Raw genomic sequence first — 23,097 nt, forward strand, 5'->3', positions numbered from 1 at the left:
GGAAATAATTCATATATATCTAGAAGAATACAAACTCTTCTTAATTCAGAAAGAAATAAAATGCTAAGAGGATAGGAAAGGGGAGAAGATAAGGGAGGGATCTCTAGAGGGGAGGATGATGCAATAGGTTAAAGGGAGAGTATAGAAGGGTGTTTAGATTGATAGGAATGGGAAGACAAGAAGGGATCCTTGGAGGGGAGGAGAGGGCAAGGAAGTAGGTAGAAGTAAATTAGAGGAGGTAGGAGAGAGGAAATAAACATTACACACAAACATAAAAACAAAAATCAGTAGTAGAATTTGTTGGGGAAAACATGTATCTATATACGTATATATGTATGTATATATATGCATCTAAATGTCTATATTCAAATATAAACATATTTAATTATAGCCTTTGGAAGAGGGGGGAGGAAAGGGGAAAAGGGAACAAAGTGTAAAGTGCACAGCAGAGAGCAAAAGTAAACTAACAAGGAAGCAAAGAAAAGATAGACAGCTCTCAACATAACACATAGTATTTATTATATAGGCTTTCTTGCAATGAAAATTTATTGGTATATATTTTGAATCCTCTCATGTTCTGTTGTGCACATGACATATTTTCTTTCCATATTTTGTATTTAAGTTTATAATGTTTCTTTTTCTTTTCTTATTGTGTATTTAAGTTTCAGTAGTAAGAAAAGGAAAACTTTTTGTACAAAGGATAGTTTTCTGGGAAGAAGAGAGGAGGAATGCAGAGGGAAATACAGGTGACATAAAAAAAATCCATAAAGATCTATTTTTAAAAAGAGAGACTTGCTCATGCTCCCAAAACTGACCCTGAAACTTAGATATGCCACCAAAAAATGAAAGTGGTGCCTCCTTCAAGAGGAAGAGGAAGAGAGGCAGAATCTAGCTCATCATAAAAAAAAAGATTAAGAGCAAGAACAAAAACTCTATATCCCAAGGTATATACCTAATGGGTTTCCTGGGGGTCTTCACATGGAGGGTGAATCATTGGGTATGCTGTAGAGGAGATATGGTTCATGTGCACAGGAATCCTAAAGGCACACACACACACACACACACACACACAGATGATCAGAAGAATATTCTAGATTTGAACTCAAAAATAGGCAAAGAAGAAACTAAGTTATCACTCTTTGCAGATGATATGATGATATACTTAAAGAATCCCAGAGAATCAAGTAAAAAACTACTTGAAATAATAAACAACTTTGGCAAATTTGCGGGTTACAAAATAAACCCACACAAATCTTCTGCATTTCTATATATTACTAACAAAACCCAACAACAAGAGATAGAAAGAGAAATCCCATTTAAAGCTAGGGTAGACACTATAAAATATTTGGGAGTCTACCTGCCAAAACAAATCCAGGGACTATATGAACACAATTACAAAACACTTTTTGCACAAATAAAGTCAGATCTAAGTCAGTGGAAAAACATCACTTGCTCATGGGTAGGTCAAATCGATATAATAAAAATGACAATTCTACCTAAATTAATTTACTTATTTAGTGTCATACCAATTAAACTATCATATAATTATTTTCTAGAGCTAGAAAAAATAATATCAAAATTCATCTGGAAGAACAAAAGGTTCAGAATATCAGGAAAACTCATTAGTTTTCAAAGTAATACTAGGGAAGGTGACCTAGCTCTACCAGATTCAAATGGTATTATAAAGCAGCAGTTATCAAAACCACTTGGTAGTGGCTATGAAATAGCCAGTGGAATAGGTTAGGTACTCAAGACACAGTAGTCAATGAATATAGCAATTTACTGTTTGATAAACCCAAGGACCCCAGCTTCTGGGGGAAGAACTCACGGTTTGACAAAAATTGCTGGAAAAACTGGATAACAGTGTGATGGAAACTAGGCATAGACCCATGCCTGACACTGTACACAAGAATAAAGTCCAAATGGGTACATGATCTAGGTATAAATGAGTGTATCAAATTTATTGAATTTTTGACTAAACAAGAGATAGAAAACATTATGAAGTGCAAAATGGATAATTTTGATTAAATTGAAAAGTTTTTGTACAACTAAACCCAATGCAACCAAGATTAGGAGGGAAGCAGAAAACTGGGAAAGAGTTTTTACAACTAGTATCTGTGATAAAGGAATCATTTCTAAAATACAGAGAGAACTGAGTCACATGTACAAGAATACAAGTCATTCCCCAATTGATAAATGGTCAAAGGATATGAACTGGCAGTTTTCAGAGGAAGAAATTAAAGCTATCTATAGTCATATGGAAAAATTCTCTAAATCACTATTGATTAGAAGTGCAAATCAAAACAACTCTGAGATACCACATCACACCTATCAAACTGGCTAACAAGACAAAACAGGATGATGATAAATGTTGGAGAAGATATCGAAGAATTGGAACACTAATTCATCGTTGGTGGAGCTATAAGCTGATCCAACCATTCTGGAGAATAATTTGGAACTATGCCCAAAGGGCTGCAAAAATGTGCATACCCTTTGACCCAGCAACACCACTTCTAGGACTGTATCTCCAAGGGATCATAAAAATGGGAAAGAGTCCCACATGTACAAAAATATTTATAGCAGCTCTCTTTGTAGTGGCCAAAAACTGGAAATCAAGGGGATGCTCATCAATTGGGGAATGGCTGAATAAATTGTGGTATATGAATGTAATGGAATACTATTGTGCTTTAAGAAATGATGAACAGGAAGACTTCAGAGAGGCCTGAAAAGACTTATATGATCTGATGTGGAATGAAAGGAGCAGAACCAGGAGAACTTTGTACACAGCAACAACTACAGTGTGTGAGGAATTTTTCTGGTAGACTCAGTACTTCATTGCAATGCAAGGACTTAAAAAATTCCCAATGGGCTCTTAAGGCAAAATGCCTTCCACATCCAGAGAAAGAACTATGGAATTCAATCTCAGAATGAAGCAGATTATTTTCTTTTGTATTATGCTTTGGTTTGTTTTATGATTTCTCCTATTCATTTTAATTTTTCTATGCAACATGACTAAGGTGAAAATGTGTTTAACAGGAATGTATGTGTAGAACCTATATAAAATTGTATGCCATCTCAGGGAGGGAGAGGGAAAGAAGGGGAGGAAGTGGAAAAAATCTAAGATACATGGAAGTGATTGTAGAACACTGAAAACAAATAAAATAATAATAATAATAAAATTTAAAAAAAGATCTGAACTCAAGTCCTTTGACTTCTAATCCAATTCTTTTTCTACCACAAGATTGGATTATATGTGACCTTCTAAGATTTCTTCCAACTCTGAGATTCTGTTGATCTGAGACTTTATGATTCTCTGAAAAATAAAGTGAAACTTGTATTATTTGTGAATTAAGGAATAGATAAACTAATCAGCAGCAGCTGTTTAAATTAAAAAGACAAGAAAAATCCGAGCAATGTGGTGACTAATCTTCATTCTGTTGTCATAGTTGCTATTTAGTCATGTCTGACTCTTCATAACCTCATCTGAGGTTTTCTTGGCAGAGACACTAGAGTGGTTTGACATTTCTTTCTCCAGCTCATCTTACAGATGAGGAAACTGAGTTAAGTGTCTTGCCAAAGGTCACACAGTAAGTGTCTGAGACCAAATTTGAACTCAGATCTTCCTCACTCCAAGTCAAGTGCTCTATCCACTGTGGCCACCTAGTTACTCTAATCTTGATTCTAGAAAGCTGTTAACACAATATACTTCTGTCCTCTCAGTAGAGAAGTGTTGCACTACAGCACCATGGGTATAGAATGAGGGTTATATTTTCAGAAATGGTCAATGTGTAAGTTTATTTTACTTTATTGTGCTTCTCCCTTACTGGGGACATTTCTATTAGAGACTTTATTGGGAAATGACAGTAATGCAAAGAAGTACCAATTAAACATTTAAAAATAATAATAAATACTTACTGAATGGAAGAAATAATGAATTGATAATTAATTCATTTCTTGCCCCTACACACATACGCGCGTGCACAAGCACACACACATACACACACACACACAGATATATGTTTAATTTTATTATTAATCCCAATCAGCAGTAATATCATTTACCCAGGAGAGAGTAATATAAATTTCATTTCAAGTCAATAGAGAAAGCTATATTATTATAGATGAAAAGCAATGGATATTTAAGAGAGAAATAATTCAATAATAGGCCATTAGTCTCTCTCTTTCTCTTCCTCAATTGACCTAATGCCCTCAAACATCCATGATGGAGAATGTGGACACAGATAGCATTTCAGTGGCATTCAATCAGGGCAAGCCACTGAGATCAATACAGCTCACTGACAAGAGCATGACTTTTTTTGTCTTAACCACCACTTGTTCACTGAAGAATTAGTGAGTTCTAGTTCATTAAACTCTCAATCAGGTGGCACAGTATCCCTTGGGACCCACATTGGATGTCAATTATAGTTGTAGAAGAACAGTATTTCAGGAATCTATGACCTGGAATCCCTTTGCCATTCCATAATAATTATATCTTAAGTGGCTTCCCACCCTTGGCATTAGCAGTTTCTTCATCCTCTCATTTATCCTCCATTTAAAAGCAATCAAGATGAGTCAGAATCATTAGGTCCCTGACTCATCAGCATCAGAGAATTTCATTAAGTCATTGTTATTACTGTTATCATCACTCATTATCATCACACTTTGCAGAGGAATAAAATACAAGTGGAATCTCTTTAGGATTCTAGGCTTTGAGGCTGGAAGGGAACTTAAAAATCACCTAGCCCATAGCTAGTTGGTGCAGGGGATACAGTACTGGGTCTCTTGTCAGGAAGACTCATCTCCCTGAGTTTAAATCTATATTTAGGCTCTTACTGGCTACGTGTCTCTGGGCAAGTCACTTAACCTTACATGCCTCAGTTTTATCATCTTTAAAATGAGCTGGAGAAGGAAATGGCAAATCAGTTCAGTATTTTTGCCAAGTAAACCTCATATGGGGTCTCCCCAGGGAGAGTTGGACACAACTGAAATGACTCAACAACAATAGCTAAACTATTCATTTTATAGATGAAGAAATTAAGTCCCAAAGAGGGAACTGACTTGTAAAATGTTATTCTGATAGAATCATAGAATTCCAGAACTAGAAGGAATCTCAGAGGACATCTAATTCTGGAATTCCTGATATAATGTTGACTTTCTTGTTATCTTTTGCTTAACTTTTACTTTTTAAAAAATTCTGATTTTGATGTAGCAAGACTGAACCTCTTCTCCCAGCCCACAGACACATTTAGCAGGTCAGAGTGAAGTTGGTTATATTTCCCCCTCTAGGTTCTAAGAGTACCCCTAAGGGATTGGTGGTATTGAAAGAAACCATTCTGTACACTTGAGTCACAATTTCTATGGGTTACCTCATTCTCTAGTGATCAGCACCCCAATATTGTTAATATCAATTAGCTTTGACAGAGGTGTATTTAACTAAAAAGATAGAACGAGAACTAAAGTACAAAATCACCTACCAAACTCAGGTAATACTCTCCCCTCTACCACCTCGGTCCCTGGTGGAAAGTGGGCTACAATTAAAGTAGCTGCTACAAACAAACATTAATTTCATCAAATTCACTTCTGGGTATATAGGATGATATTGCTGCTGGACTAGTCACTCCCTTTCTCTAAGACATGTTGTCCTGGTTCCAGAGATGATCCACTGTGGGAAATGATCCTGCAGGTTACATCAGGGCTGTCCTGATGCTTAACCTAGCTCTGCTGCAGTCACTAACTCTGCCACTGAACTTCTGTTGGCTCCTCTGATCTTCTGGAGAATAATGAGAATAGCAATAAAAATAGCTCACATTTAAATAGTACTTACTATGTGTCAGGTATTCTGCTAAGCACTTTATTATTATTATTTAATATTTTATCTCATTTGATCATCACAACTCTGGGAGGTGGATGCAACAGAGCTTAAGTGACTTTCCCAGGGTAATGCAGCTAATTAGGTATCTGAGGTCAGATTCAAACTGAGGTCTTCCTGACTCCAGCACCAATGCTCCACTAACTGGACCACCTAGTCTTTTCAAGTCCTTCTCCTCAGAGTCAGAAAAGAGACACAAAAGGGACAGAAGCAACACAAATCCTGGACACATGGCATCCAAGTGGGGATATAATGACTCCCCGTAGGGGGAAGGCAGAAAGAACCTGTCTTCTTCCAAATGCCACCAGGAAAGAGAGAGTGATTTAGTCAGTAAAAAACAAACAAAGAAACAAAACATTCAGTTTTGGATTGGTAGCTAGTCAAAAGAGTTTTCTTCATCACCCAGTAAGTAGACAGTACACAGTTATAGAATACCTGTACATGCTCTGACCTGGGGAGCATGGTCCCTCCATCGTATGTCATCTACACTTCCAGAAGTCAGATAACCAGACCCTCTGTGGGAGTTGTGACAGGTAGATCCTGTTACCCAAACTTTAGGTCTGGACCTTCATTAACCAGTCTCTCATCACAAGGACAAGCACCAGTAAGAGGAGCATTTCCAAATACAAAGCAGAACAGAAGATAAGGATTGCGCAGGAAGTCAAGAATGTATACCACAAATAGCCTGAGTCTCCCTCCAAGTACACAACACATTCAACATGTTGCTTTCAAAGCTGTCCTGCTTGTCTCTTCCACTGATCGTACTGATCGTCATGGTCTCTTCAGTGCATTTTAAAAATAATAGTTTCAATGACCCCATTTTTTCTCTTCTTTTTTTCATTTAGGTAATCCTATCAATGACCCCCATCATCTGCCCCCTTACAAAAAATGGAAAGAAAATAAAAATCATGATACAAAATATATATTACCATTAGACTGATCTTGTCCAAAAATATGCCTTATTTTGCATCATGAGCTCATCATCTCACTGCGTGAAGGTGGTAGCATGCTTTATTATCAGTCCTATGGAGTTGTGGTTGATCATTGCATTGACCAGAGTTCTTAAATCTTTCTTACTTGTTTTTCAGTATTAATATTATTTTTATTGTATACATTTTTTCTCCTGGTTCTGCTCACTTCACTTGACATAAGTTCATATAAGTCTTCCTAGATTTCTCTGAAATGGTGCAATAATATTCTGTTACATTCATTTACCATAATTTATGGATAAACAATTCTAATATTAGTTGCCAGTTCCTTGTCACTTCAAAAAGAACTGCTATAAATACTTTTGTAGGTATGTCCTTTTTCCTTTGTTTAATCTTAGGGTGGGGGTGATAGATTGTGGTTGTTGTGAAGTAGCTTTTCAGTTGTGTCTGACTTTCTGTGACCCTATTCGGGGTTTTCTTGGCAAAGATACTGAAGTGGTTTGCCATTTCCTTTTTCAGCTCATTTTACAGATAATGAAACTGAAGCAAACAAGGTTAACTGACTTGCCCAGGGTGACACAGCCAGTAAGTGTCTGAGGTTAAGGTTACGCACAATTTAATGACTTCTCAGATATATTTAAGTATATTAGTATTCTTGTTCTCCCACAGCCCTTCTAACAATTTCCTTTTATTTTTTTTTGGTCATTTTTGCCAATCTAACGAGTATGAGGTAGAACTTCAGAGTTGTTTCAATGTGCATTTCTCATTTGGAACATTTTTTTTTATATCACTGTTAATAACTTGGATTTCTTCCTTTGAGAAATACCTATTCATATCCTTTGACCATTTATTGAGGAATGGTCCCTGTTCTTATATATTTGCATCAGTTCCTTCTATATCATGACTATGAGACCTTTATAAGATAAAATTTCTGCAGAGATTTTTTTTCCTCCCAGTTAACTGTTTCCCTTCTAATTTTAATTGCACTAACTTTATGCAAAATATTTTAAATTTTATATAATCAGAATTGCTCATTTTTTCCTTCATTATCTGTCTCTTATCTGGTGATAAACTTCTCCTCTATCCATAGTTGCCATATGTTTCCATCCTTGCACCTCTAATTTGTTTATGATGTGATATTTTATAGCCATCATGTATCTATTTGGAACTTATCTTTATATATGTTGTGGAATGTCAGTTTAGGTCTCATTTCATCCAGTCTGCCTTTCAATTTTTCAAAGCAGTTTTCGTCATCTAGGATGTCTTAGCCCCAGTTGGGGGGGATGGGGGGAAATGGTTTAGATTAACTAAATATTTTGCTGCTATTTTTGTTTACTTCTATATGCCGTGTGCCCAATCTATTCCAATGATAATTTCTCTGTTCTTTAATCAGTATCATATAGTTAGGATAATCACTACTTAGTGGTATAATTAGAGATATGATACTGGTAGTCCCTTTTCTACTCTCCCTTTTCTCATTATTTCCCTGAATTTCTTAGTCTTTTCTTCCTTCAGATAAATTTTGTTATTTTTTTTTAACTCTTTAATGTTATCCTTTGGTATTTTGAGCGTATGGCATTGAATAATTAAATTAGCTTAGGTGGTATTGTCATTCTTCTTATATTAGCATAACTCAACCATGAACAGCTAATATCTTTTCAATTATTCAAGTCTGAATTTATATATTTAGAATGTTTGTAGTGGTATCTCATAGTACCTACTGTGTGCCATAGTAGGTAGACACCAAAATAATTTATATCCTCTGTAGCTATTACAAATGGAAATTCTTTTTAGTGCTCTCCCTGCTGGGTCACTGGATCCAGTAGGCTCTGGAGAAGAAAGTAAGTTTGGTGACCTTGAACAGCCCTCACTCACTCAAATCAAAGTCAACTGCAAGTCATGTCATCATCTTGATATCATGGTCCTCTTAGAGAACAAAGGACAAACACAACAATTGTTGGTAACATACAAAAAAATCAATAATTTGTTTGGACTTATCTTGCTACTTTGCTCTAATTATCATTTCACCCTTTTTACTATCTCTCCCCTAACATAAATCTCCCTAAGAAAACTAACCCCCCCCAAAAAAACTTTTCATTTGAAGCTGCTATCCCCTCAGGGTACTGTCTTATCTTCTCTCTTTCTCAGCTGAGCTCTTAGAAAGAATTGCCTATTAATTCTCTCTATTTCCTTACTTTACAATTTCATCCTCGATTCTCCTCTCTCCCTCATCCCCTATATGTGATCAGTTCCTACGTTATATCAATTTTATTTCTCACATTTATTTACTTCTTTCAACTTACATAGTCACTACTATAACTGCTACGTAGACCCCCTTCTGAAGGAGAAAGAAAAGGATGGGAATCAACAACACAAAAAAGAAGATTTAGCCTGGGAAAGGAGAAGGGCTGATGCTTCCTCCAAGATTAGAAAAAAAGAGATTAGAGTGGGGTGATGATGGAGAGGGGTTTTGAGGTTAGAGTAGGGGAAAAGAGGCAGACTGGACAGAACATATTTGGTAAAGTAGAAAGCAAGGACTTCTACTAATGGGCATTGTGATGGACTCTTGTATTCCTTGGTGCTAGGAAGGCTGAGGCTGTAGGTCACTTGAGTTTGGGAGTTCTGAGATGCAGTAGGGCTAAATTCATTTGGGTATTGGCATTAGTCCATCACAAATATGGTGATCTCCTAGTAATCAAGGAGGGGCTACCAGGCTGCCAAGACTGGGGACTGAGGTGGGTGGGGGACTAGCCCAGATCAGGAAAAATGGAATAGGTTAAAACGTTCATGTTGATCAGTTTTTGGACTGGGTCTGTTAATGTAAACTTGTACTTCCAGATGTTCTTCCAGAAATGGGTGAGATATTTGGGCTTGAGATAGAGAAGAACAAGGAGGAGGAGAAGGAGGAAGAAGAGAAAGAGCATGATAAGGAGGAATAGGAGGAAAAGGAGGAGGAGGAGGGGAAGAAGGAGGAGGAGGAGGATGAGAAGGAACAAGAGAAGGAGGAGAAGAAGGAGGAGGAGAAGGAGAAGGAGGAGTAGAAAGAGAAACAGAAAGAAGAGAAGGAAGGTAAGATAGATGGTTTCTGGGGCTTAAGGAGAGAAGTTTTGCACTAATGGTTATGGAAAGTAGGATAGTATGATAATGAGAAAACACAAAAAGAACGGTCATGCAGTAATGAACTAGTTGAGAACGGATAATGTGAATGTTAGTGGCTCCAGTCACCTTGGAGTTGAGACTTTCTCTAGTAGCATTCAAATAACATTCCCCTTAGGAGGAGAGAAAGAGTATGATGGGGGCAACCTAGGTTGGGGCTTGACACAACTTTACTGATGATAGGACAAAGGGGCAAGTGATCCAAGAGTGGAATATAATGCAATAGTTCATATTTGAACTAGTCTGCTAAATTGCCAAGGCTGTGAAAAGAGGAAAATGAGGCCAGAGAAGGATAGTTAACAGAAAAGAGGGAGGGATGAAGGAAATGGAGATCTCAGTAAAGACGAAAAATAGGCTCAGCAAGAGTGAAGAAGAGAGAAAGATAGGAAGTTATGATTAGAGAGAGGGGTTTCAAAGTTATGGATCATGGTGGCTATAGATGATCAGATATATAAACGTCCCTATGGATGACGGATTGGAATGAAGATAATGGGTATAGGAGTTTAGAAGATGGATGGTTTGGGAAGCCAGGATATTTGAGGAATATCAAACAGGAAAAATAAAATCTTTTCCACAGATAAAAGAAGCCCTTTAGATATAAAAAGATAGTTATCATATGATGCTGATCAGTGGCGTACTAGAAAATGTTTAACAACTTACTTTCTAGAAAAAAATGCATACAAGACACATTTTTAGGTTTAATTTACATGATTAACATTTTCTCTATTTCTTAAGCCCAGCTAATCAGCAGAACAATAGATAACTTTGTATTGTTTGCTGATTTCATTTTTGAGATATAAATACTCATACTGAAAATTTAACAATCATCTCTCAAGAGCTGGTACAAGCTGGTCCCAGCAAATTACTGATTAGTACTTCAAAAGACCTTAGAGGTTCATCCAAAGTCATCCAGCTAAAAAGTTGCAGAACTAGAACTTTATCTTAATTCTTTTGAATTTCTCGTTATACCATCCTGCCTCTCCATCAAAAAGTTTGCACTGTAATGGACATTTGAAATCCTGCTTCTACTAACTTTTAGACTCTGACAGCACAGAATTCCCAATTTCCAAATCTTGTTGTAAAATTCCTACACTAGAACTATGGTAGGCTGGAATTAGGCCACAAGGACCAATAGGACCAGCTGGTGAGTCAGTAGGGGGCTGCCCCTCATGGATGATCTGGAGCTCAATTAGGGATCTTCACATTGGCAGACATTTGGGAAGGAAGCCTCTTAGAGTAGAATATAGAAGTTGCCCTACTTGCTCCCCAAATGGCTACGAAGCTGTTACCTGGGTCATTAAGAGGGCCTTAGAAAACTTTTGGGAACACTACTCAGTAGAGGCAAGGACCTAATTTGAACACTGTGCTTCTTAGTATCGTATCCCATTTGCATCATACCAGAAAGAATTAGCCGTAGCATGATGTAGTAGACAGAGCCCTGGCTTTGGAGTCAGTCACAAAGACATGGGTTCAAATGCTCCCTGAGACATTTACTAGCTCTGTGATTCTAGGCAAATCATTTATCTGTGTTTTAGTCTCCTCATCTGTAAAAATGAGAGAGTTGGACTCGATGGCCTCCAAAATCCCTCCCAGCTCTACATCTATGATCCTCTCATCATCCTCCTTGAACAAGGACTATAAGAAGTACGGGGAGTACAAAGGGCACAAGCCAAGAGATTCTGAATCTGCCTCTACTACCATCCACAGACAAATTTCTGCTACCTTTGAACCCATTTCATCTTTTGAGCCTTGAGAATATTAGAAGCTTAATGTTTGTTATTTCTGAATTGAATTAAATTTATTAAATGAGAACATTAGACAAGATAACCACTAAGATATCTTCTAGTTTCAAAATTCAAGAGTCTTGTAAACTAATTTGAAAATACAGCATTGACATTAGCAGATATATAAGAAGCACATTGGGAGAAATATAACCAACCAACCAATAAGCATCTATAAAGTTCCCACTGGTTGTTTGTTTGTTGTCCTTCATTCTCAAAGACCAAAATAACATCACTATGCTAGAGTCAAGTTGTAATGTGCCCAACTGTGGCTGATCAGACTAATATGAGCTTGGAATGCCCTACCACAGGTCCAACACAAATAGTCAATGTGAACATTTGGGGTGGATTCTCTAGATTTGCATGTCTTGAGTTTCTTTTGAGCTACTTCAATTCTGTTTTGTTCATGGAGCACAGCACCTTCTCTGATGAGAGCATGCCCTGCTGAGGGGTCCTGTGCCAGTGTCTCCCATGTCACACAATAGATTCCAAAGCTCTTAAGAGAGACCTTGGGAGAATTCTTGTATTGCTTCTTCCGACCACCATGTGAGTACTTACCCTGTGTGAGTTCTCTATAAAATAGTGTCTTGGCAATTGTACATTTTGCGTATGAACAAAGTGGCCAGCCTGCTGGAGCAGCGCTCTCTGAAGCAGAATTTGAATGCTTGGCAGTTTAGTTTGAGAAGCGATCTCTATATAAAGTTCTCGCTGTATGCCAGGCAAGGGAGATAAACTTCAAGTCAGAAGACTTAAGCATGAGTTTTGGCTCTGCCTCTGACTAACTGTATAATTCCCTTCAACTCTTTGAACCTCAGTTTCTTAAGTTATAATATTATTGGAGCAGATTATATGAGCATGTTGGAGCATGGAATTTGGAGCTGGTAAGGCTACATTCATATCCCGGCTCTGCTATGTTCTACTCCTGTGATCCTGGGCTTCTTATCTGGGTTCAATTGCTTCCTCTGTAAATGAGGGAGATTAGATTTGATCATTTATAGTTTGCTCCCTCTCAGCTGAAGTCTTCAAGAGAAAGTCAAATGACCAGTCGTTCGATATATTGTAGTGGGGAATCTCTGTCAGATTTAGCGCTGGACTAGATGGTCCCTTGTGTGTCTTCTAATTCTAATATTCTCTGATTCTGTGATTCTTTCCCTTATAACTCTAAATCCTAAGATTTAAAAAACCTTTTCTATGTCTAACATTCTGTGATTGTGTACATTGAGGCAAAATTCCCTTCTGAACCACCTGTTCTAATAAATAGGATACATTAATGACCCTTGGAGATTACATTTAAATTATATTTAAGTTCATATATGACCATGTAACTACTCAATAAACTTACATGATACCTTATTTGCTTAGAGACATAATATAAATTCCCCTATTTGGCTTTTAAAACCCTTCACCATCTGCCCCTAAACTATCTTTTAAAACTCGTTTTACCTTATTTCCCTTCCTTTACTTTACAATCTAGCCAAACTGAATGTCTCTTAGTACCTCACACTTCATCTCCTGTGTCTAGCACTCATTTAATTCAGACATTCCCCACCTTTTGTCTAGAATATTGCAATAGCATTCCTAATTGGATATCTGGATTCCATTCCATGTCCTTCCTAATCTATCTACCATATGGCTGCCAAAACCACTCCCTCACTCAAAAAGAGTTAATGGCTCCTTACCAACACTATGATTAAGTCCATCTTATGTTGGCGCTTAAAGTATTTCACAGTCTGATTCCAACCTACCTAGAAGGATTTATTGCACATTGCTCTCACAAACTTTATATTCTGGTCAAAACGGTCACTTGCTATTTCTCAAATTCAGCATTCCATCTCCCACCTCTGCACTTTTGTATATAGGCTTTCCCCAATACCTAATGTACACTCCCTGATCACCTTGTGCCCCTTAGAATCTCCAGTTCCCTTCAAGGCTTAGCTCATGTTCCCCTTTTTATGAGAAACCTAATCTCAGTCTCCTTAAGTGTTAGTATTCTTTTCTTCCTCAAATTCTTGTAGATATGTTTATCCATTTACATGTTATATCACCCCAAGAAGAGTATAAGCTCCTTAAGGCCAGGGACTATTACATTTCTATCTTTGTGAACTCAGCACGGTGCCTTGAAAATGAAAGCCACTTAATAAATGCTATTAAAATTGGATAGATTAAATGAGTTTTTATTTTATTAATCACAAAGAAAGAGAAAGAAACAAGCATTTATTAAGTGCTTACTATGTGCCAAACATTGTGCAAAAAGAATAACAGTTCCTGTACTCAAGATGCTTTTGTTCTAATGGGGGACTTCAACATGCAAAAGGGAACTGGAAAGGCTGGGGGTGGGGTGGGAAGCTGAAGATACCTGGTATGAGAGCATGATTCTGGAATCCAGAAATTCAGGAGCAGAGCCTGGAAGGAATGGAGGTTGACCTGGCCCCTTCACAAAATGGAAACTCTAGAAGCAACTCATCAATGAGAGAAGGATGGAGTGGTCCTTGCAGAAGGATATTTCATGGTGAGCAGGGAGCACAGTGTAGGATGTTGGAAGGCAAAGAGGCCTCAGGTGATGAGGAAAGTTCTAGGATGAGATAACAGTGGAAACATGACTTTGAAATGTAGTGAAGTCAGGAAAGTCAGGAGCCCAACTGGGAGGGGACATGATAGCACAATAGCATACCTCTCTCACCCTCTCTCTCTCCTTCCCTTTCCCCTTTCTCTTCTCCCTCTCCCTCTTCTTCTCTATCCTCTCTCTCTCTCTCTCTCTCTCTCTCTCTCTCTCTCTCTCTCTCTCTCTCTCTCTCTCTCTCTCTCTTTCTCTCTCCTCTTCCCTCTCCCTCTCCTTCCCTCCTTCTCTGTCTCTGTTTGTCTCTCTCTAACTCTAGGTGTGTGTGTGTATGTGTGTATGTAAATATCTATACATATATAAGCAAAAATAGTATTTCTTCACTCTACAGAATGTTTGCTGATTTGTTTTGCTGTGCTGACAATCAGATGGATTTCTCACTATAATCCCTTGCCCCTTCAGCGATCATCTTTGCTTTAGAACGGTCATTCCTATCCTTGATTTCATAACATTCCAGAATGTCTCCAAGTATCTCAATGGGTACCATGATACTCTTAAGACAGAATTATCCATTTTTTAAGTAAAAAAATTCATTTTCCAAATAACTAGTGTTAAATAGAAAGGGGAGTCCTAAAATCAAAATAGATGAACTCAGAGTATAGTATCTTTTTTAACCATCTGGAATCTTTGTTGGACAGACAGCTCCACAATTTTGAAGTATAGTGAAGTCAAAGCTGTTGATGTTTGCCTTCCACTAAACAAGAGTTTCTTCAAGGCAAGCACTAGGCTGGCACTTGTATTCTCTGGGGGTCATATGTTTTATGGGTGACTGATTTCTTAGCATAACCAAGTGGTTTGGTTTTTTTTTTGTTTTTTTGGTTTTTTTAGAAAACTGGGCTGTTCAGACCGAATCAGACTCCTCTAGTTCTGGAGCTCCCCAGGGGTTGGTAGACATATCTGGGTACTGTACTAGCTCTTGGGCATCAGGTGTGTCTCACCTGCAGTTCCTATTCAACCCTTCCTACACAAAAGAGAAAACAGCTTTAGTGTGCCAGGGACCTAGGGTCTCTGTGGAAACTCCTGTTGGGGGTGGGGTGGGGAAGCTAAGTGAGTACATGCCACATAAATGACATACTGTATATTTTCAGAGCACTGTTGAAATCAGACAAATTCCTTTCTGTTGTATGGGAAGTCTGGGACTTTGTACCACCCAATTATAGTATCCCCCCCAACTCTCAAAAACAAAACAAAATAAAACTCAAACTCACCACGAGTAGCAATCTCCTCTGCCCAAGGGGAACACCATCATAAATATAGATGTGAGATTAAGACAAGAGAACCTCAAAGGAGGCCTGATATGAGGTTGGGGGCACACAGTCTCCCCAGGGCATGTGGTTGTACCTGTGTCCCTGGAGAAACTATTTCTTTTTCTCCTTTATGTTCACTTCAATTGATTCACATATATTGTTGCTGCAAAGTGAAGGAAACTATGAATAGATTTCAGGGATTCTGTGAGTTTGGATGAGAAAAAAATACACCTTTATTTTTATTAATCTCTAGCTGAAATTTAGCATTTCCTTCAATTGTAGATTTAAAAAAAATACATTATTCTGAGAAGAGACCTGTAGACTTTGACTGCCTAAGAGGTGCACAACAATAAAATGAGATCAAACACCCCTCCCTGGTCTAGAGTTGTCCTTACCCTTGAATGGAAAAACTGCCTACAAGAATGATTTGGTCTTTGTTCTCTGAGAATAAAAAACACTGTCCTTTCTACGGCATCGAGCACTCAGCCACCTCACATTGCCACCTGCTAGGCCAGTAACCCAGAGGACTAAGTAACACCTGAGAAGTTGCTGTTCCCAATAAAAAAACAGTTTATACAGTGTAAGAATCTGGTTCTACTTGGTTCTATCTGGTTCTACATCTCCCTTTTCCTTTGGAGAGAGGCAATAGTTTTCAAACACGTTGAAGTCATGAAATCTTCTGGTAGATTAAAAAAAAAAGAAACTTGATCAAAATCAAGCTTCATTATGTAACATTTTACATAAATATAAACATCTACGTATATGAATTACTGGCTCCCCTTTGTCGTTGCCCCTGTTGATCACTTCAACATCCACAATACTCAAGGATCAATAGTTGTAGGATCACAGACAAAGCTGGACATTAGAGGTCATCAAATACCACCCCCTCAATTTACAGATGAGGAGGCTAGTCCAGAAAAGACCAAATGATTTGCCCAAAGTTAAACAGTGTCTGAAATGGACTTGAAAATAGGTCTTCTTTACATCCACCATACCACATTACTGTCATGGACCACCATTTCCACTGACTTTTCCTGACCAAGTCGGAGTAAAACAGTTGACATTATTGTAAATCAAAGGACTCATTAAAACACAATGCAAAGTAAACTACAAAAAAATTATCCTACCTGTCACTGGTGTTGTGTTAGTCATGTAGTGAGAACCAACGATAACATCTGCTTTCTATACCTACTTTCTACCATGTAATGTTAAAAGCACTAGAGGAAGGCTTCTAGCAGTTTATAAAGTTCCTTGAAGTTCAGGAAATATGTATATTCTCTGAAAGTCTCATTTTGAAGATACCATAAGTTTTTTTGCTCTAGTTTTTTCTAACAGTTTATTCTGTTCTATACTTTCCCTTTTGTTTAACTCTGTTAGACTTTTCCAAAACTGAGAGAATTGATATGATCCTGTCACTCCTGTGTTACTATCTATGTGTTCTTATAGCTCAGTTAATATTTCATTTGTGAATTTGGATGCTAAGACACATGAAATATATAATTTTAATGTTGACATTATTTTGTTGTCCATAGTTCCCTTCAGTATCATGTAATTTCCTGGTTTATCCTTTTTACATTTTGACTGTATTTGTTTAGTCTGAGAGCATGATTGCAACTCTTTCCTTTTTTGATTGACTTCATGCATAGTACATTTTTTTCTAGTATCTTATTTTTATTCTATGGCTTTGTTTTTTAAAATGTGTTTCTTGTAAGCAACTGTATTGTTAATGTATTTTTGCTTAATTCAAAGATCTTTCCCATCCAGGCCCATGTGATCTGCTTGAGTCACATTAATGCCTGAGTCATATAAGTCTGTGGTGGGAAGACCTTACTGAATGAGTGGTACAGGAAGGGATGGAATAGGAAAGGTGGAGCAGAGGTGAGAGGAAGTTGGTCAGAGCTAGGAAGGACAGAGAAAGCAGGCAGCTAGGACTGTGAGTCTTTGTTTGTGGGAAGGCATGATAATGTGTATAGACTTCTTGGTTACTATGAAGAATTTCTTTGTTACTATGATGGATTTGACTCTCTGGTGTTAGGATTTGGCTTTCTGGTGTTTGAATAAATGTTTGGTTCTGTCTTCCATGTGGAGAGTCTGTTATATTTCACAATTCAGATTTGTGCTGGCATGTTCATGGCCACTGTAGGTGCTGTGGATATTGCATTGGCACTACAGCAACAAATTGTGGGGTTTTGTTTTCTTAGGCAATCTGTCTCTACTTTTCATTTTATTTGATTATTCAATCCCTTTACCTTTACAGTTATAAATTAGGTTTATATTTTCCTATATTTGTCTTTAACATATCTTTTTTTTTTTTCCAAATTGGGTTTTCTTCATTCCTTTTCTTTTTAAACACAGTATATTGTATCTCTTTAGTTATTTTAGCTCAATCTGTTTTATGGTGACGTTATTCCCAACTGCTCTCTTCTCCTCACCCTCAGTTCCTTTCTTTTTGTTACCCTTTCCTCTAATTTTGGAGGTTTGCATATGAGTTCCTTTTTATTTCTTGCTTTTATTTCATTATTTACTTATTCTCTTCTCAGTTAAATAGAATCCCTCTTCCTCTCCTCCCCTTCAACTTGCTTTGTCCATTCATTTTTAAAATTTTATTTTCTGTACCATTTTCTTAAAAGAAGAAAGATTTTTTTCCTTATTCATTATTTATCTTCCATTTCTGCCTGTTCTAAAGTTCTGTTCTTTGATTTATCACTCTGGTGCTTATTTAGTTTTTCTTTTTTCTCAATATGCCTCATGAAAATAAAACTTTTGAGATACCTATATTTGCCTCCTCTTCTAAAGGATTTCAATTGTTGCCCTGTAGATGTTGCTCCTTGGCCTCTTCCATCGTTGTGGTTGTTGTTGTACCTCACTCTTAGAAATACAATTCCTGCAGGTGATAGGATATTGCCCCATGGTAGAAATCTTATGTCACTGATGGTGCAGTTCATTATAGACCTTTGTCCTTCTCTAAGTAATTGTTTTTTTCTTCATTTGCATTGAAATCTTTTCCCTGGTTCCATACCTTCTCTATTCTTCTGGGAGTCTGTTGCCCCCAGAAGCTTTGATTTCCCCTTTTCCTCAAGCAAGATGAGCTCAATCTCTCTGAACAACAAATCCCTGTAGATAATATCAATTGTAAAATTCCCATTTCCCTTTATCTCTATTCATCAAGCATACATTCATTCATCAATCATACCTCTTTCTATAACCAAAACAAAGTTTGCCCCTTTCTTTAATTCTTTTTTCAGTCCCTTCCTTTGCCTCCTTCTCTCATTCTCCTGCAGGCTCTCTTCTTCCTGAGAGGTTAGAAAATGTATTTACCTTGCATTGTTAGCCTTTGATTTGATATGAGTACATCATGTATTCCCCTCTATCTTTTTCCTCCTTCCCTCCCTTTTCTGTGTGCTCTCCTTCTGCAACTTAGTCTCACAAGAAACAGTGCTTGGTCTTTGTCATTGGTCAGGTGTTGTGAGGTTTTGTTCATGATGTCTCAGACCTGTTTCTCCATCATTACTTTTATTTGACTTGTGTTTTCACCTCTACTTTCACTTCTCCCCGCAAATACATTTAGAAAAAAATCTTGTGTAACAGTCTCTCTATTGTTACATCAGTGTTATAGTTATACTTGGTTGTTGCATTTCTTTAATTTTCTTATATTTCTGTAGTCTTGGGTATTTGAGAAGCAAATCATTACTTTGGGTTTAGTTTTCTTTCTAGGAGTGTTTTAAATGACTCTTGCTATCAAATAACTACCTTTTTTAATTTATCATGAGGCCTAGATGTTCAGAGTAGGTCACATTGGGCTGCAACTTGAGTTCTTTTTCTCCTCAGAGCACATTATTCCATACCCTCCCTTTAGTTTTTAAGGAGTAAACATCACCATTGTGTTATTTGAATTTCCTTTCCTTTATATTTGAAAGTCTTTTTGATGGTTGCTGGCAGAATTTCTTTGTTAGTGGAATTGTTCAATTTAACCACAATGTATCTTGGAGTTTGTAGCATAGAATTTTTACCTGGAAGTGATCTATGTATTCTTTTGGGTTGTTCTTTGTCTTCTGTGTTCAGAAATTTAGGGTAGTTTTCTTGTATCATTTCTTGTGTTGTAGTGTTCAGGTTTTGAAATATATGTTTTTCTGGGAGACCTATATTCCTTATGTTTGTGGTTTCCAGAAGTTTGAATAGATCCTTTATGAAGAATATAGGGAGCACTATGGACGATAATTGTACAGGAAGAGAAGGAGTTGATGAATTGTGATATCTATATGAATGAAATCATGTATTAATTTTCTAATATGAAAGCATTGAGGGTAGAAATAAATGTACTGTTTATTTTCTGGTGCCAAACTTGATCTGGGAAAAAATTTACTAATATAAAGATGAAAATGTAATTTGAGAGAGAAAAAGAGATAAGAACTAGATCCAGGAAAAAAATTTTCATGCACTTAAACCAATTAAAAAAATAAGAAATACCCACCCCAAATTTGTGAAACATTCCATAGAAATTGAGCAACCTTCTACTATACCCTGAGTATCACATGAATTCATGAAACACAATTGTAGCTGCTCTATAAAAGGGAGTATGGGTGGGAAGCTTTATATACTGTGAAGAAGTTTCAAAAATTTCCTTTTTTAGTTTTGGCTCTCCCATCAATCAGTTATGTGATCTTCATCAAGTCATACCCCTCTGGGTTTCAGCTTCCTCTTCTCCAAGAAGGTGATAATATCATTTGCCCCATTTACTTTGTAGACCTGCTATGACAAAAATATTTTTTAAATTGTAAAGTGATACATGAATGTGAGCTATTATAATTATTAGTATTATTATTTATAATTCTACTGTTAATCTCTTTGCAGTATTTGACTTTTTAGATTTTAATTTTTAAAATTCTGAATTTAACAAATACTAGATAAAATGAGCATTTCCATGCATACAATAGGATAAAAAATAATGCTTTGATTTTTTTTTAGTTTGCAGTTTACTTTTATTTTAAAATAACAAATTCAACATATAACTTTCAAAACTGTCCTTTTCAGCTTTTGATATTGCTAAATATCTTTCCTCCTGGATACTTTGGCTTTTATGAATTTTCATCACACTGCTCTCTCTTGGTTCTCCTCCTACCTGCTTGATCACTCCTAGATCTCTTCTGTTTGATTGTTATTCATATCATGCTCCTGAACTGTGGGTATACTCAAAGGTCTTCTCCTGGATGCTCCTCTAATTCTCTCTCACACTCTCTCATTTGGTTGCCTCATTAATTTCCATTGAATTATTTTTATTATCAATAATTATTCAGTCAATCAACAAGCATTTATTAAGCTGTAGACACTTGGCTAGCTGTTGTTTGTCCTTCTTGAAGAGGATCATGGCATCAGGAAGGTGATATCATGATTTGCAAGTGAATTGGATTTAAGTGAGGCAGAGCTGTGCAAAGTCACCAGCCTCACTTTCTCCACTAGAGCCATTTGGATCCAGTGACAAGATACAGATCAGGATGATTGGAGATGGCCTCCACTTTGGTAGACACTGGGACTACAAAGATAAAACACACACACACACACACACACACACACAAACACACACACACACACACACACACACACACACACACACCCCTATCCCTAGTCTTTTTTTTGTTATTGCTTTTTAAAAATTTTTTTTATTTTCAGTTTTCAACATTTACTTCCACATAATTTTGAATTTCAGATTTTCTCCCCATCTCCCCCCTCACCTCCTGAATACAGAACAGCATGTATTTTGATTACCCTTTCCTGTTCTCCTTTCTATCTCTGCCCCACCCCTTATCCCCTTCCCTTCTATTTTCCTGTAGGGTAAGATGGATTTCTATGTCCTATTGTCTATTGTATCTTATTTCCTAGTTGCATCTAAAAACAATTTTTAACATTCATTTGTAAATCTTTGAATTCCACATTCTCTTCCCTCCCCCCTCCCCATCCACCCTCATTGAAAAGGCAAGCAATTCAATATAGGTTATACATGTATAATCATAACTGTCATATTGTGAAAGATTAACTATATTTCCCATTATCCTGTTCCACCTTTTATTTATTCTATTCTCTCCTTTGACCTGTCCCTCTAACAAAATGTTTGCTTCCAATTAACCCTTTCCCCAATCTTCCATCCCTTCTATTTCCCTACTCTGCTTTCCCCTCCCCTGCTTTCCTATAGGGTAAGACAAACTTCCATACCCAATTGAGTGTGTATGTTATTCCCTCCTGAAGTTAAATCCAATGAAAGGAAATCTCCCTTATTCCCTCTCACCTTCTTTTTCTTCCCCATCCAGTGTAAAAGCTCTTTCTTCCCTCTTTTATGTGAGATATTTCCTGCATTCTACTTCTCTTTTCCTCTTTATCCTAGTGCATTCCTCTTAACACTTGATTTTCTTTTTAGATATCATCTCTTCATATGCAGCTCACCCTGTCCCCCCTCTCTCTTCCCATATGTGTATACACACATATGTATATATGTACACATACATACATACATACATACACACATATTTCCTCCAGCTATCCTAATACTAAGAAAGGTCTCATGAGTTACAAATATAATTTTTCCATGTAGGAACATAAACAGTTCAACTTTAATAATTCCCTCATGGTTTATCCTTCTCTTGATTCTTGCCTTTGAAAGTCAAATTTTATATTCAGCTTTGGTCTTTTCAACAAGAATGCTTGGAAGTTCTCTATTTCATTTAAGTTCCATTTTTTCCCCCTGAGGTATTATACTCAGTGTTGCTAGGTAGGTGATTCTTGATTTTAATCCTATGTCCTTTGACCTTTGGAATATCATACTCCAAGTCCTTCAGTCCCTTACTGTAGAAGCTGCTAAATCTTGTGTTACCCTGATTGTGTTTCCACTTTACTTGAATTGTTTCTTTCTGGCTGCTTGTAATATTTTCTACTTGATCTAGGAACTCTGGAATTTGGTTACAATATTCCTAGGAGTTTTCCTTTTGGGGTCTCTTTCAGGAGGTGATTGATAGATTCTTTCTATTTCTACTTTACTATCTGTTCTAGAATATCAGGGCAGTTTTCCTTGATAATTTCTTGAAAGATGATGTCTTGACTCTTTTTTTGATCATGGCTTTCAGGTAGTCCAATAATTTTTAAATTATCTCTCCTGGATTCTTTTTCCAGGTCAGTTGTTTTTTCAATGAGATATTTCACGTTGTCTTCTATTTTTTCATTCTTTTGGTTTTGTTTTATAGTTTCTTGATTTCTCATAAAGACATTAGCTTCCATTTGTTTCATTCTAATTTTTAAGGAATTATTTTCTTCAGTGAGCTTTTGGACTTCCTTTTCCATTTGGCCTATTCTGCTTTTTAAAGCATTCTTCTCCTCATTGACTTTGTGGACCTCTTTTGCCATTTGGGTTACTCTAATTTTAAAGGTGTTATTTTCTTCAGCATGTTTTGGAGTTTCTTTTAGCAAGATGTTGACTCATTTTTCATGATTTTCTTGAATCTCATTTCTCTTC

This window comes from Notamacropus eugenii, chromosome 4 (genome assembly GCF_028372415.1).
Source record: "Notamacropus eugenii isolate mMacEug1 chromosome 4, mMacEug1.pri_v2, whole genome shotgun sequence".
NCBI lineage: Eukaryota > Metazoa > Chordata > Mammalia > Diprotodontia > Macropodidae > Notamacropus > Notamacropus eugenii.